At 37.2% G+C, this 16,563-nt stretch overlaps 1 long non-coding RNA gene across 8 annotated transcripts in view; it reads left to right on the forward strand.

The window, feature by feature from the left end:
• LOC126954669 (uncharacterized) overlaps positions 1 to 16,563 on the forward strand; it is a 106,249-nt gene that overhangs the window by 357 nt on the left and 89,329 nt on the right. For 7 of the 8 annotated variants that reach the window (XR_007725688.1, XR_007725683.1, XR_007725687.1 and 4 more), the window contains exons 2-3: positions 3,357 to 3,452; positions 4,285 to 4,360. This is a non-coding gene — a long non-coding RNA (uncharacterized LOC126954669). Of the gene's footprint in view, positions 1 to 3,356; positions 3,453 to 4,284; positions 4,361 to 5,945; positions 16,361 to 16,563 lie in introns of those variants that run through there. The other variant, XR_007725685.1, reaches the window with a different exon arrangement.

Raw genomic sequence — 16,563 nt, forward strand, 5'->3', positions numbered from 1 at the left:
AAGAGGTACAGTAGTTTATTTCAAGATAGGGTTGTTGTTGCTTTTTTTTTTTTCAGTTTCACCAAAATATATATATATATTTTTTCAGTTTCAACAAAATGTGCTAGCTAACGTGGGCAGGAAAAATGAGCTCCAATAATTTTCCTTTATAGTTTGGACCTGGCAGCTTTCCCCCAAGTATAAAGCCCTGTCGTATAGTATTTGTGCTGCGTTATTTATAGCATGAAAGTGCATTTTTTGCCCAAGCGTCTGAAAGTGTTGAAACAGTCTACCTTTTGCTTTTCTTTTCGACATCAGGTAGGAATCTGGCTTAGAGAAAGTTAATCAATGGTTTGAAATAATTAATGATGAATGTTTGCAAATTCTTAAGTAGGGTGCTATGCCTTTGCACTGGGGTTTTCAGTTATGTTACAAGACAGGGGTCCGGATCCAGACCCCAAGAGAGGGTTCTTGGATCGCGCGCAGGAAAGAATTCAGGGCGAGTTCTCAGTGCAGAATAAAAGCAAGTTTATTAAGAAAATAAAGTGGTGAAAGGACAGCTACTCCATAGACAGAGCAGGACATTCCTGAAAGTAAGAGGAGGGACGCATCCACCCTCGTTACAATGCTTGTATATATGGGGAGACGTGCTCTGCTACAAGAGTTTTGATCAAGGATTAATTTTCTTGATTATTTTGCAAGAATAGATATCTTTAAAGCAAAATTAGGAATGCCAAGTCTGGGTCTGTTTTAGTAAACATTATTAATTTGTTCCCTTAATTGTAAACATCTACAGGCGAGGGATGCCTAACTTCTGAAAATGCAGCCCAGCAAGTCTTAGCCTCATTTTCCTAGCCCTCACTCAAAATGGAGTCGCTCTGGTTCAAAGGCCTCTGACAGTTAGGTTAATTACTTAAATTTTTACTGAAAGATTCCTCTGCTGAAAAGGTAAGCATTTAAAAATATGCCAGAGCAATCAGTTCTTAACAAGACCTGCCCTCAGGAGAAAGTATTCTACCAAAGCCTAGTCTGCTGGGGTTTTATCAGAGCCTAAACTACTTGGGAGAAGGGAAATACACAACTCCAGCCTCCATAAACCATCCTGTTCCACTTAAGTGTGGGAGATTAAGAAGTATTGGTGGCTAGGCTCAGTGGCTTACGCCTGTAATCCCAGCACTTGGGGAGGTCGAGGTGGGGGGATCACTTGAGGTCAGGAGTTCAAGACCAGCTTGGCCAACATGGTGAAACCTTGGCTAACATGGTGAAAACCCGTTTCTACTAAAATACAAAAAATTAGCCTGGCGCGGTGGTGCATGCCTGTAGTCCCAGCTGCTCGGGAGGCTGAGGCAGGGGAATCGCTTGAACCCGGGAGGGGGAGATTGCAGTGAGCCGAGATCGCACCACTGCCCTCCAGTCTGGCAACAGAGCAAGACTCCGTCTCAAAAAAAAAAAAAAAAAAAAAAAAAAAAAATTATCCTGGTGTGGTGGCACATGCCTATAATCCCAGCTGCTCAGGAGGCTGAGGCATGAGAATTGCTTGAACCTAGGAGGCAAAGGTTGCAATGAGCCGAGATTGTGCCAGTGCACTCCAGCCTGGTGACAGGGCTAGACTCCATCTCAAAAAATAAAAATAAGGCAGTACTGGTGACATTCACCATCCACACAGATTCACCATCCACCCAGGCTCACTAAAGGCTGAGGCCTAATCATAGGACTGCAGAACACTTGCCCTATCCTGTACCTTACCACACACCACTAAAAGCCTACTTACCAGCACTCCTTTTATCTAGTACATCCTGTCTGGTGTTGTTTTCTATTGTTTATGACAGAATACATAAAACTGGGTAATTTATAAAGAAAAGGAACTCATTTCTTATAGTTATGGAGGCTGAGAAGTCCAAGGTCAAGGGAGTGCATCTGGTGAGATCCTTCTTGCTGGTGCAGACTCTCTGAAGAGTCCTGAGGCAGCACAGGATATCACATGGTAAGGAGGCTGAGTGTGCTAACGTTCTAGCTAAGGTCTCCTTATAAAGCCACCAATTTCACTCCCATCATGAGCCACTACTTCATTAACCCATTAATCCATGAATCTGTGGATCTGTGAATGAATGAATCCATTCATGAAAGTAGGGCACAGAGGATCTGTTTGCCTCTTAAAGGGCCCACCTTTCAATATGGCCACATTGGTGATTAAGTTTCAACATGAGCTTTGGAGGGGACGTTCACACCATTCCAGATTTCACCAAAAAATTACAAGGCATACTAAAAGGCAAAAAACACTGTTTGAAGAGACTGAACAAGCAGGAGAACTAGAATCATATAGAGCAGGAGTGTTGGAATTATGAGACCAGGACTTTACGGGCAGATCACGAGGTCAGGAGATCGAGACCATCCTGGCTAACATGGTGAAACCCCATCTCTACTAAAAAAAAAACAAAAAAACAACAACAAAAAAACTAAGACGAATGTGCTACTGGAGGTAATGGAAAAGTAGACAACATGCAAGAGCACATGGAAAATATAAACAGAGAGATAGAAATTCTAATAAAGACTCAAAAAGAAATGCTAGAGATAAAAAACACTAACAGAAATGAAGAATGCTCATGATTAATTTCCCCCAAGTTCATGTCTGACAACAAATCACACGTCCTAGAAGCTCAGAGAACTCCAAACACGATAAATGCTCAAGAAATCACACCTAGGCATATCATATTTAAACTCTGAAAAATAAAATATTTTTTAAAAATCGTGAAAGAAGCTGAAGGGAGGGGGGACATTACGTATAGGGGAGCTAAGATAAGAATTACATTGAATTCTCAGAAACCATGAAGAAGAGAGTGGAATAAAATATTTAAAGTGTTGAGAATTTTTTTAAAACCCACAAACCTAGAATTCTGTATCCTGTAAAATTATCCTTCACCAGTGAAGGAGTCCACTCCTCATTGATTAGATGCCAAACACAAAGTGGCTAACTTTGGTGAAAGGATCTTGACCTGCCTTTTTCAAACTGAAACTACTTCTTGCCATGCATTTTCCTCCTGACTCAACAGTAAAGCTGCTTTAGTTCTAAGTGTTTTGATACTACAAGGATGTAGTGGTCAGTAATCAGATCAAGACTTGGAAAAAATAAAAGAGTATTTCATGTAAACATTATTTGGGGGTTACTCAAACAATACCACTAATTTATGCTTTAATGTAAAACACACACACACATTTTTGCAGAAGCACTATATGAGGATTCAAATCCCTGAATACCAGTAAATGGAATTGAGAAATATTTTTGTGTAAGAATGATAAGGAAGTTGATTCTGTACTGTGAAGGAGGTACAATTTTTTCATGTAGACTTAAAATTTTTTTTATTGTGTTTCATGGCCAGGAGTAGCAGCTCAAGCCCATAATCCCAGCACTTTGGGAGGCCAGAGGTGGGAGGTTCACTTGAGCCCAGGAATTTGAGAATAGCCTGGGCAACAAAGTAAGACCCCTTTGCTACAAAAAAATTAAAAAATAAAAGCCAGGCATGGTGGCATGTGCCTGCAGTGCCAGCTACTTGGGAGGCTAAGGCAGGAGAATCCTTTGAGCATGAGTTCAAGGCTGCAGTGAGCTATGATCACGCCACTGCACTCCAGCCTGGGCGACAGAGTGAAACCCTGTTTCAAAAAAAAAAAAAAAAAAGTGTTTTATGTTTTTTATACTGTTTTTAACTAAAGTTATAAAAATGTTTCCAACAAGTTATCTCTCCTTATGTTTTAAGAATCTAAATTATCTCGATGAGTTGAAGTAAGGGTGTTAGCAGCTTTCTAATTAGTACTATAAATCTGTCTAAACAAGAGGACATTCTAGTACACAAAATAATGTCACTGTTTCAAACCAGTCTAGACCAAAAAAAAAAAAAAAAATTAAAATTTTCAGAGTCAAAAATGAACATCTGAAGAGAAACTAATTCCTCCTTAAAAATAAAAGTATCTTCAAAATAGAAAAAAAATTTCAGAATCATTTCATGGTTTAATTGCAATATGTCACTAACAGATGGTGATTCTTGGGAAAGATTTAAGTAAAAACTTTGATATAAAACCAAGGTAAACATACAGTGTTCATGTAAATGTACACATGGTGTAACATATCCTTATCATTAAGCTAATTTTTAAATTAAAATCAAAGATTTAAAAAAGTGGAGAAGTAAAGACTTTCTTAGACCAAAAAAAAAAAAAAAAAAAAAAAATTTGAGGGAATTTGTTGCCAGTAGACCTGCCTTGAACAAGAAATGTTAAAAGAAGTTTTTTTTTTTGTTTGTTTTGTTTTTTAAGAGAGAAAGAAAATGATATGTCAGAAACTGAGATATCCATAAAGAAAGAAAGAGCATTGGGAAAAGAATAAATGAAGGTATAATTAAATATTTTTTCTAATACTTAATTGATTTAACAGGTAACAGTTTGTTCTGAATAAGAATAGCAACAATGTATTCAATGACATATGCTTATATATAAATATATGCTTATATATAAGGGAATTAATGATAATGATTTAAGGAATGGGAGGGAAGAAATAGAAATAATTTATTATAGGGTACTTATGTTACCTGTGAAATGGTAAAGTGTTATTTGACAGTGGACTTGGTAAATGTATATTGCTAAATATAGGGCAACTACTAAAAAAAGGTTTTAGAAAAGTGAAATTGATATGCTAAGAAAGGAGAGAAAATGGAATAATATAAAATGCTCAATTAAAACCACAAAAGTCAGGTAAAAAAATGTAGAAGACAAAAATAAGAACGAAGAACAAATGGAAATGAAACCATACAATGTCTGATCTCAAGCCTTAGGCACTTAAACTAGAAATCAATAACAGAAAAATTGCTGGAAAATCCCCAGATACTTGGAGAGTAAACAACACACTTCTAGATAACACACGGATCAAAGAAGAAATCTCAAGAGAAATTTAAAATAGTTTGAACTAAATAAAGTGAAAATACACTTGGTAAAATTTGTAGGATGCGGTAAAAGCACTGATTGTTTTGTTTGTTTTTGCTTAGTTTTTTTTTTTTTTTTTTTTGAGTTGTGGTCTTACTCTGAATCCCGGGCTGGAGTGGGGATGCAGTGGCATAATTATACCTCACTGCAGCCTCAGACTGCTGGCTTCATGCTATGCTCCCACCTTGGCCTCCTAACATGCTGGGATTACAGGCATGAGCCACCATGCCTAGCAAAGATAGAAACTTATAGCATCGAATGCATATTTTAGAAAAGAAGAAAGCTCTAAAAATAAATAATCTAAGCTTCCACTTTAGGAAACTAGAAAAAAATTTAAATTAAAAGTAAAAAAAATAAAAGATATAATAAGAATTAGAGCAGAAATCAATAAAATTGAAAATAGGAAATCAATAGAGAAAGAAGACCAAAAGTTGGTTATTTGAAAAGAGCAATACAATTGACTAGCCTCTAGCTAGACTAAGAAGAAAAGAGAGAAGACTCAAAAATTATTAATGTCAGCTGTTCTAATGAATTACTAATGAATAGCCTGTATCTATTTAAAAAATCAGACCAGCAATTAATAATTTTCTAGGCCGGATGCAGTGGCTAATGCTTGTAATCCCAGCACTTTGCGAGGCTGAGTTGGGTCGATCACCTGAGGTCAGGAGTTAGAGACCATCTGGCTAACATGGTGAAACCCTGTCTCTACTAAAAATACAAAAATTAGCTGCGCGTGGTGGTAGGCGCCTGTAATCATAGCTACTCGGGAGGCTGAGACAGGAGAATTGCTTGAACTTGTGAGGTGGAGGTTTCAGTGAGCCAAGATCATGCCACTGCACTCTAGCCTGGGCGACAAGAGCGAGATTTGGTCTCAAATAAGTAAATAAAATAATAATAACTTTCTGAAAGAGAAAGCACCAGGTTCTGACAGGTTCACTGGTGAATTCTGCCAAACATTTAAGGAGGAAATTATACCAATTCTCTATGGTCTCTTTCAGAAAATAGAACCTGAGGGAATACTTCATCACTCATTCTTTAAGGCCAGCATTACACTAATACCAAACCAAGACAAATACATTACAAGAAAAGAAAACTACAGACCAATATCTCTCACGACCATAGATGCAAAAATTCTCAACAAAATGTTAGCAAATCAAATCCAGCAAAATATAGAAAGAATTATACACCGTAACCAAGTGGGATTTATTCTAGGCTTTCAATGCTGATTCCACATTGGAAAAACAATTAATATAATCCATCACATCAGCAGGCTAAAGAAGAAAAGGTATGTTTGTAGACCAATGGATGAGAAAAAAGCATGTGACAAAATCTAACACTGATTCATGATAAAAACTCTCAATAAACTAGGAATAGAGAAAAACTTCCCAACTTGATAAAGAATGTCTACAAAAATCCTACAGCTAACATCATACTTGCTGGTGAGAAACTTGAGGATTTTCCCACTAAGATCAAGAACAAGGCAAGGATGTCCCCTTCTTACCACTCCTTTTGAGCATCATACTGAGAGTTGTAGCTAAGCAATTAGACCAGAAAGAAAATGAAGGGTATACTAATTGGGAAGGGAGGGGGAAAAACCATCTTTGTTTGCACATGATGTGATTGTCTATGTAGAAAATCTGAAGGAATGGACAAAAAAGCCCTCTTGGAACTAACAAGTGATTATAGTAAGTTTGCAAGATACAATGTTAATGCACAAAAGTCAATCTCTTTCCCCTATACCAGTAACAAACAAGTAGAACATGAATTTAAAAACACAATACCATTTACATCAGCATCCCCAAAATGAAATACATAGCTATAAATCTAATGAAATATATACAAGATCTATGTGAAGAAAACTACAAAACTTTGTTGGAGAGATAGTCCATGTTCATGGATGGGAAAACTCAGAATTGTTAAGATGTCAGTTTTTTCCAACTTAATCTACAGATTGAATGCAATAAAAATCCCAGCAAATTATTTTGTGGCTATTGACAAACTGATTCTAAAGCTTATATGGAGAGGCAAAAGACGCAACTCAGTTTTGAAGGAGAAGAACAAAATTGGAAGACTGACACTACCTGACTTTAAGACTTATGCCACAGTAATCAGAGAACATGATACTGATGAAAGAAAAGATGAATAGATCAATAAAACAGAATAGAAAGCATAGAAAAGACCCACATAAATTTAGTCAACTGATTTTTTTTGTTTGTTTTTTTGAGATGGAGTCTCACTCTGTCGCCCAGACTGGAGTACAGTGGCATAATCTCGGCTCGCTGCAACCTCCGTCTCCCGGGTTCAAGTGATTCTCCTGTCTCAGTCTCCCGAGTAGCTGGGACTACAGTCGCACACCACCACAGCCAGCCAATTTTTGTATTTTTAGTAGAGATGGAGTTTCACCATGTTGGTCAGGCTGGTCTCAAACTCCTGACCTCAGGTGATCCACCCATCTCAGCCTCCCAAAGTGCTGGGATTACAGGTGTGAGCCACTGTGCCCTGCCTGATCTTTGACAGACGAGTAATGGCAATACAATGGAGCAAAAGTAGTCTTTTCAACAAGTTGTGGTGGAACAACTGGACATCCACAAGCAAGAAATGAATGTAGACACAGAGCCTTTTCAAAAATTAACTCAAAGTGGATCATAAACCTAAATGGAAAATGTGGAACTATAAAGCTTCTAGAATATAGGAGAAAATCTAAGACGAATGTGGGTATGATGATGACTTTTTAGATACCACCTAAGAGCATGGTCCCTGAAAGAAATAATTGATAAGCTGGACTTCATTAAAATTTGAAATTTCTGCTTTGCAAAAGATAACTATAAAGAGAAGACAAGCCACAAACTAGGAGAAAATATTTGCAAAAAACACATTTGATAAAGGATTGTTACCTAGAATATACAAAGAATTCTTAAAACCCAGCAATAGAAAATGAACAACATGATTTTAAAATATGTAAAAGATCCGAACAGACACCTCACCAAAGCCAGTATACCGATGGCAAGTAAAGATAAAGAAATGTTCAAAATCATGTGTCATTAGGGAATTGCAAATTAAAACAACAACTATTACACACCCATTAGAATGACCAAAATCCAGAACACTGACAACACCAAATGCAAGTGAGGGTGTGGCACAACAGGAACTCTCACTCATTGCTGGTGAGAATGAAAAATGGTTCAGCTACTTTGGAAGATTGTTTGGCAGTTTCTTACAAAACTAAACATACTGTTAACATACAGTCCAGCAGTCATGTTCCTTAGAATTTATTTAAATGAATTGAAAACTATATCCACACAAAAATCTGTATAAAAATGTTTATAGCAGCTTTATTCATAATTGCTAAAAGTTGGAGGCAATCAAGATTATCAAGATGTTAGTAAGTGAATGGATAAATAAGCTATGGTATATCCAGACTATGGAATATTATTCAACACTAAAAAGAAGTGAACTATCAAGCCATGAAAATATATATAGGAACCTTAGCAGCAAATTGCTGAGTGAAAGAAGCCATTCTGAAAAGGCCACGTACCGTATGATTCTAACTATATGACATTTTGGAAAAGGCAAAACTATGGATATAACTGTCAGTGGTTGCCAGGAGGGAGGGTGGGAAAAATAGGCAGAGCACAGAGGATTTTTAGGGCAGTGTCACTATTCTATACAATACTGTATTACTATGGTGAATACATATCATTATACATTTGTCAAAACCCATAGACTGCACAACCTCAAGAGTGAACCCCAATGTAAACTATGGAATTCGGATGACAAAAATAATTCATCAACCGTACTTAGTTCAACCAATGTATCACTATGGTTAAAATGGAATTTTAAGGGACCAGAATACCCAAAACAAAAGAATAAAGTTGGAGAACTCACATTTTCAAAACTTACTATAAAGCTGAAGCAACTAAAATAGTGTAGTATTGGTATAGGATACTATATATAGATCAATGGAACAGAATTGAGAGTCCAGAAATAAAACCATACATCTGAGGCCAATTGATTTTCAATGATTGTCAAGACAATTCAGTGGGTGAAAGAATAGATTTTTTCAACAATTGGTGTTGGGACATGCAAAAAATGAAATTGCACCCCTATATCCCAGAATATACAAAAATTAACTCAAATGGATCAAAGTCCTAAATGTAAGAGCTAAAACTATAAAATTTTTAGAAAAAGCCAAAGAGTTCCTGACCTTGGTTTAGACAATTATTTGTTGGATCTGACACCAAAATCGCAAGTGACAAAAGAAAAAAATAGACAATTTGTACTTCATCAAAATTAAAAAGTTTTATGCTTCAAAAGACAACATCGTGAAAGTAAAAAGATAACCCATAAATTGAAAGAAAATAATTGCAAATCATATACCTGATAAAATATTTATATCCAAAATAGATAAAGAAATCTTACAACCCTAAAACAAAGACAAATAACCCATTGAAAATGGGAAAATGATTTGAATAGCCATTTCTCCAAGGAAGATCAGAGGGTATGAAAAGTATATGATCAGAGAGGGTATGAGAAGCGCATATGATCAAACAGAGTATGAGATACACCTATGGTCAGAGGGTATGAGAAGTGCCTGCAATCAGAGAGAGTAGAGAAGCATGTATGATCAGAGAGGGTATGAGAAGCGCGTATGATCAGACAGAGTATGAGATACACCTATGATCAGAGAGGGTATGAGAAGTGCGTATGATCAGAGAGGTTCTAGAGTAGGGAAACTGAGTGCTTACGTAACAAGCAAGTTTTTTTTTTTTAAGTATGAAAGAATGTGGTTTCATTTCACAAGGTCATGCAAATATATCCACATCAGTTTTTATGAAAGAAGTTGGTAGCAGTACAGTCTGAGATGATGTGTGTGCTATCAGAAGAATTAAAATAACACATTTAAGAAGCAAGTTTTAAGCCTATATTTGTGGACCACAGGAACAACAAACTGTCATCCACCAATGGTAGTGTTCAATAGGGCCAACTGATATGAAAGCATGCAATAGCATTTTTAAAAAATCTGGCCGGGCGTGGTGGTTCACACTTGTAATCCCAGCACTTTGGAAGGCCGAGGTGGGCAGATCACGAGGTCAGGAGCTTGAGACCAGCCTGGCCAACACAGTGAAACTCCGTCTGTACTAAAAATACAAAAAATTAGCTGGGCATGGTGGTGGGCGCCTGTAATCCTTGCTACTTGGGAGGCTGAGGCAGGAGGATCGCTTGAACCCGGGAGGCAGAGGTGGCAGTGAGCTGAGATTGCATCACTGCACTCCAGCCCGGGTGACAGTGTGAGACTCTGTCTCAGATAAATAAGTAAATAAATAAATAAATAAATAAATAAATAAATCTGTTGTTGCACAACAGCAAAATTTAATAGTCTAATAACCACTTTATTATTTCACAATTCTATGGTTGACTGGGCTCTTCATAATGGTTTTTTCCTCCTCTGTGTGATGTTGGCATAGGCTCCTGTCATTTGTGGGCTTGATTAGTTTGGAATGTCCAAGATGGCTCGCTCAGATGGCTGACATTTGATATTTGCTACTGGCTGCTGGCTATTGGCTGGGAGCCCACCTGGAGCTATTAGCCAAAGCTTACTTACATGTGGCTACTTAATATGTGGCCTCTCCATGTGGCTTGGGCTTCTCAGAACGTGGTGGCTGGATTCTGAGAGAAAGCATCCTAAGAATAAACTTGAAGAGGTAAAATTGGAAGCTGTCAACTGGCATGATGCCCACATCTGCCACATTCTTTTGGGTAACCAATTCACAGATTGAGCCCAGAGATAAGAGGAAGGGAAAAATATTCCACCTCTCAATGCACATAATCACAAAGAATTTATGGTCATTTAAAAACGATCACAAGCGCCAACAGAAATCAGAAGCAAAGCACAATGCAACGAGTTCTAATTTTAAACAAATAATTACCAGTAATTTTTCTCAAACTGCAAAGATTCAAAACTATGCAATTCACCCATTTTAAAGTTTGAGACCAAAATTTTTCTTTGAAAGCTTCATTAAAAACAAATAGTAAAATTACTATGTAGAAAGACCTGAGAAGTATTATATTTAAACATAAACAGTATAAAATATTGATTTTCTTTCAACAAAGAATTTTTAAAAATCAATGACATTATTGTGCATAGTACATTTGTTTTCTTTTAACATGTAAAAACAGACTCCATTAACAATTACAGATCTAACATTTGGAGTTTCAGCTGCTTGCAAATGGCTGTGAAAATCATGGAGTATTTGAATTACAAGCTTTGAGGCTGATGTGTAGTGCCATCAGATCACTTATCTAGTGAGTGAGCTTAGTTTTCTATCTGGCATTTGCAACTTTTTGGAATTTGCTTTATTCTACATGTTATCATTTGTATTAATAAGTATTAATACATTTGTTTCTTTGTGGTAAATAATTCTCAAGAGTAAAAAAATATAGAGCCAAACTGTGACAGTAGAAAGCCAGAAGCCTGTACAAATGTTGACATACTCATGAATATGAGTGGTTCAACATGGTGAAACCCTGTCTCTACTAAAAATACAGAAATTAGTTGGGCGTGGTGGCATGCACCTGTTATCCCAGCTACTTGGGAGGCTGAGGCAGGAGAATCGCTTGAATCTGGGAGGTAGAGGATGCAGTGAGGTGAGATCACACTACTGCGCTCCAGCCTGGGTGACAGAGCAAGACTCTGTCTCAGGAAAAAAAAAAAGTTATCTGAGGTCACTAATATCAAGAATCCAGTGTACTATGCAAGGGGACTTCAAAAAGTTTTTGAAAGATGGAATTAAAAGATTAAAAATTAAAAATGTAAATGTATTTCTCAAAATAACTCCATCATGCTCAAGACAGTTTTGTAAGCCATGATAGCCACTTAGTCCACCCCTAAAGAACTGAGAATCCTGTAAATTTAACCAAGTCAATGCAGTCTTTTTTACATTATTAACTGAAGAAAAATAGGTGCCTTTTCAAGATTTTTTAGGATTAGAAAACAAAAGTAAGTCAGAAGGGGCAAAATCAGGACTGTACGGCAAAAACCTAATGATTTCCCATTGAAACGTCTGCAAAATTGCCCCTGTTTGATGAGAGGAATGAGCAATAACATTGTCATGGTAGAGAAGGACTCTGGTGAAGCTTTTCCAGGCATTTTCTTTTTAAACTAAAGCTTTGGCTCACTTTCTTAAAACATTCATAATAAGCAGATCTAATTGTTCTTTGGCCCTTCAGACAGTCAACAAGCAATATGCCTTGAGCATCCCTGAACATTTTTGCCATGACCTTTGCTCTTGACTGGTCTTCTTTTGCTTTGGCTGGACTACTTCCATCTCTTAGTAGCCATTGCTTTGATTGTGCTTTGCCTTTTGGATTGCACTGGTAAAGCCATATTTTATTTCCTATTGCAGTTCTTCAAAGCAATACTTCAGGATCTTGATCCACATACTTTTTTTTTTTTTTTTTTTTTTTTTTTTTAGACAGAGTCTCACTCTGTTGCCCAAACTGAAGTGCAGCAGCACAATCTTGGCTCACTGCAACCTCCGCTTCCCGGGTTCAAGCAATTCTCCTGCCTCAGCCTCCTGGGTAGCTGGGACTATAAGCATACGCCACCATGCCTGGCTGATTTTTGTATTTTTAGTAGAGATGGGGTTTCACCATGTTGTCCAGGCTGATCTTGATCTCCTGACCTTGTGATCTACCCGCCTTGGTCTCCCAAAGTACTGGGATTATAGGTGTGAACCACTGCAAAAATTTTTATAATTTTTTTCTAAAAAATTGATGTGAGTGGTCTGCTGCTGTGGGTTTCATCTTCAACTTGTCTTGTTCCTTCCTAAAAGGATTGATCCATTTGTAAACTGCTGATTTCCTTGGGGCATTGTCCTCATAAACTTCCTGTAAAGCATCAGTGATTTCACCATTCTCCCACCCGTGCCTCACCATAAAGTTGATGTTTGTTTCAATTTCAGTAGCATGTTGCTCTGATAGGGATCTTTTTAAAACTGATGTCTTCTTCTTTTTACTGCCTCAAACTAGATCTTGTTCAGACATGTTATAACAAGCTAGTACAAGTTTATTTTGGTGCAAAATAATCTTGAAATCCATATATGCATTTTTCATAATGCACTTTTTTTGTTTTTGAAACAGGGCCTTTGCTCTGTTGCCCAGGCTGGAGTGCACTGGTACAATCACAGCTCCCTGCAGCCCTGATCTCCTGGGCTCGAGCAATCCTCCAGCTTCAGCCTCCCGAGTAGCTGGGACAACAAATATGCATCACTATGCCTGGCTAGTTTATTTGATTTTTAGCAGAGACAAGGCCTCGCTATGTTGCCCAGGCTGGTCTCAAACTCCTGGGTTCAAGTAATCGTCCTGCCTCCGCCTCCTGAGTAACTAGGACTACAGGCACATGCCACTGCATCTGGCTGACTTATGTATTTATTTATAGAGGTGGAGGTCTCGCTTTGTTGCCCTTGTGCTGACATTGCAGGTGTGAGCCACCATGCCTGACTTGTTCAACTTTTATGCGCCAGATACAGTATCATGCCAGTTACAGAGATCAAAGACTCAATCAGTCTTCAAGAAGCTATATAGTTGTACAGATAATAAACAATAATACAAAACAAAACTATAAATCAAGCAGGACTCAGGGTTCTGACTTCTGCAGCCAAATAAGTAGCTAAGATATACAGATAGATGAGATTTGGGGACTATCAGTTTGGTTTGGAGTATATTAAATCATGAGGGACTCATGGGTTATCAAGTTGGAGATATCTAACTTGGAAGTGGGCCTTACGAGGGGTCACAGCTAGACATGTTGTCATTGGCATATAGTCATTGGCAGTTAAAGCCATGAGGGTGAGTAATGTTTCTCCCCAGAGGGCAATAAAAAGAAGAAAAGTGTGTTTCACTTGGTTTGATTTGGGGGTTGGGGGATTGGTTTTTGTCTTTATTTTTTCCTCTTCTTAAATGTTTGATGGAAGGCTTGTAACAGAACTGAATAGCATTAGGAAGTGAAACTGAATTCACTGAAGCTCGGATAGAGTATAGGAGATTTTTGAATGAGAAAAGACCCTTAGCCAGGGGAAGGTGGGTGGTTAAGTTTCATGGGGTAGCTTCAAGGAGCACACAGGAAAAATCTTTTCAAGGAGAGACACCAAAGGAGCTGAGGACAATTTAGCTTGACTGGAAGAACACAGGCAGTGCTACAACATGAAAGATGCTGAATACCTTCAGAACTAGTTGTAACTAATGGGAGCTCTACACTGAATGACATTTCCCATTCTTGTGAAAACGAGGGTGCTATTTTTTGCATTTAGAATTTTCTATAGTGCTTTGAGCAGACTGGAAGATGTGAGGATGGAAGTCTTCCAGTCTTCCACATGTTAAAACAGAAAGGAAAGTGGGGGAACTTGATTGTGTTTTCTACAGTACCTTGAGTAGTGCCTTACACAGAATAAACACTCAGTTTATGTTTTAATATGAATTGATGGCATTTATTACCTAGGAATTGGCCATCAATAAGATACTTATTGATATAAGAAACTTCTTATATTAGCTAGCTAAAAAAGGAAAGAATGCATATAATTTTGTTCTTTTCATATAAGAATTAACTATTCTTTAAACTGTATATTTTTTTTCCAGTTGCTTAGTGCTTTTGCAGCACTTATTTTTAGTGTAGTATGTTTCATGTTTTTTATGCAATGTGGTGGACCACCTTGGTCAGCAGAAGAGAAAATAGAGGTAGCAGTAAGATTTACTAGAAAAAGTGTAATGATTTTTAGTGTAGCTTTTTTCCTTCCTTTTTTTCCACCATTTCTTCCCCTCCCTTCTTCCTCCTCATAAACCCTTTCCCCCTCCCCACAAGAAGACAATACATATTAGCAACTTAATATGAATTCTGTCATACTTTTCCTCCATGGTCATAAATCATTAATGTGGCACACACATGTATATGTGTTTATGTATGTGTATCCATATATGTAATACACACAAACACATATACATGTGTTTTCTGGCACTGTTGAAAAATGGTAATGTATACGCTTTTTTTTTTTTTTTTTTGGATCTTACCTTTCTCATTCAACAATATCTTCTGGATATTTCTCCAAATCCCATTTCATCTTTCCCCTGTGGCATCCACTTTATGCTCAGGGTTTTGCTACTAGAACATTGAGGTCGTTTTAGATATTTTTTTTAACATAATCATACTTTTATTTCTTTGGAATAAATTCCCATGAGTAGAATTGTTGGGCTGAGGACTATAGGTATTTTAAATTTTAATAGATTTATCAGAGTGATTTTCAAAAAGATTACAATGCTTAATGCTCCCACTAGCAACTTATGAAAGTACTTTTCCTTCACTTTCTCACCAGAAACAAGCAACAATTTTCATAGGTTCTCTTAATTTTTGCTGGTCTGATAGGAATAAGGTTTCATTCTTACTTTAACTTGCATTTCCCTGAGTGCTAATGAATTTAAACACTTTTCATATATTTGTTGGCTATTTAAATTTGTTCTTCTGCTATCTAACTTTATGGAGTGGTTTTTCTTTTTTTATTGTCAATTTGTAAGAGCTCTTTTTCATATTCTTGTATAGTTAAACATGTCTATTTAAAAAATAGCTACTTGGTTTCTAGGCTTGGCTTTGAAGTTTTTATCTGCTTATAGAAGACTTTATTGAATGATTTTAATTTTTTTTACACTTAAGTCTTTAATATAGAGAGAAGTAGTTTTTACATATGGTATAAGATGCAGATCTTCTTTTATACTAAACTCAGCCCAAACTCCTCTTCAGACCTTCACCCAGGGTAGAGAGCTTGCTACCTCCTAACTGTGTTAAAATAACACATATATTTTTATTATACTCATGAGGGGGTCCTATAGCCAGGACACCTTATATTTACTTAGTGTATTAGTCCGTTTTCATGCTGCTGATACAGACATACCTGAGACTGGGAAGAAGAGGTTTAATGGACTTACAGTCCCACATGTCTGGGGAGGCCTCACAATCATGGCAGAAGGCAAGGAGGAGCAAGTCACATCTTCAGTGGATGGTGGCAGGTAGAGAGAGAGCTTGTGCAGGGGAACTCCTCTTTATAAAACGATCAGAATGCGTGAGACTTATCACTATCATGAAAACAGCATGAGAAAGACCCGCCCCCATGATTCAATTACCTTCCACTGGGTCCCTCCCACGACACGTGGGAATTGTGGGAGTAACAATTCAAGATGAGACTTGGGTGAGGACACAGCCAAACTATATCACTCAGTTCAGTCTCAGATTATTCTTTCCAGAATGTTAAACTGATGCTCTACGTTTGGGCTAGAATTCTGGTAGAAGCAAGAATGTAAACATTCCACATTAGTCTCCTCTTTATTTTGTCTTTTTTTTTTTTTTTTGGTTGAATTTTGTTTTTGGTTTTCAATAAGGTCTTAGTAACTTACATAATTCCCCTGCTTTCACTGACTTTATTCTATTTTTATTAACTAAACTTACATCTCTCCATCTTCTAAGTCATTTTCTTTATGATTAACATTGCCCACTCAACAATCCTTAGTCCTACCAAGGACTTTTTTTGGAAGTCTTTTAGGAGTGCTAGAACTTACTGATGTACTATAACCATT

This window comes from Macaca thibetana, chromosome 5 (assembly GCF_024542745.1).
Source record: "Macaca thibetana thibetana isolate TM-01 chromosome 5, ASM2454274v1, whole genome shotgun sequence".
Classification (NCBI taxonomy): Eukaryota; Metazoa; Chordata; class Mammalia; order Primates; family Cercopithecidae; genus Macaca; species Macaca thibetana.